Source organism: Benincasa hispida, chromosome 1 (genome assembly GCF_009727055.1).
Source record: "Benincasa hispida cultivar B227 chromosome 1, ASM972705v1, whole genome shotgun sequence".
NCBI classification, from domain to species: domain Eukaryota; kingdom Viridiplantae; phylum Streptophyta; class Magnoliopsida; order Cucurbitales; family Cucurbitaceae; genus Benincasa; species Benincasa hispida.
The window spans coordinates 19,366,360-19,367,197 of record NC_052349.1 but is presented as its reverse complement, the minus strand read 5'-3'; the positions used below and the strand labels follow the sequence as shown (position 1 = coordinate 19,367,197).

Here is an 838-nt window from a genome sequence, read left to right as displayed (position 1 = left end):
ATTGAGAGACAACCGCCAACAACAACAACCAGATAAAGACGATATGGCAGAGCAGCCTGGAAACAGAGCACCAAACAAAAAATATTATGGAATATCCAATCCTATTGGCAAACGACCGTAATAGGCCCATTCGGGAATATGCATCGCCAAACCTCTATGATTTCTCTCCAAGAATCATGAGGCCTGCCCTTGATGGATTCCGATTCGAAATGAAACCGGTGATGCTGCAGATGATTCAGACTGCAGGACAGTTTGGAGGAAGATGTGGCGAGGACCCACATGCTCACCTCCAGAGCTTCATAGAAATCTGCAACACTTTTGTGTTCCTAAATATCTCTACCGAAGAAGTTTGACTAACTTTGTTCCCATTTTCTTTATGTGATCAGGCACGAAAGTGGGCATATTCTCTCAAATCGGGAGAGATAACTTTATGGGAACAAGTCATGGAAAAGTTCATGAAGAAATATTTCCCATCAACCGAGAATGCTAGGAGAAGGAAACTAATAACTAATTTTGAACAAGAAACTGACGAATCGCTCAGAGATGCTTGGGTGAGGTTCAAGAGGCTGGTAAAAGACTGTCCACATAACACCTTATCAGACTGCTTGCAGATGGAGATTTTTTTATCAAGGGCTGACCCCTGCTTCGCAGACCGCCGTCAATGCGGCAGTAGCTGGTGGTCTGTTTGACAAAACATATGAAGAGGCCAAAAATATACTCGATCACATTTCCAAAAATCACGAGGATTGTTGAGAAAGCGATCAAAGATTAAGAATTAAAGATAGTGACATGAACAACGGGGCCATCGTATCCCCTTAGAATCAAATGATTGCGATGA

General features: G+C 42.7%; 1 non-coding gene across 1 annotated transcript; it reads right to left on the bottom strand.

The window, feature by feature from the left end:
* Nucleotides 1–488: 488 nt before the first annotated feature.
* On the bottom strand, nucleotides 489–595 carry LOC120070459. Its single transcript, XR_005479954.1, has one exon. It is a non-coding gene; the product is annotated as a small nucleolar RNA R71 (small nucleolar RNA).
* Nucleotides 596–838: the final 243 nt, after the last annotated feature.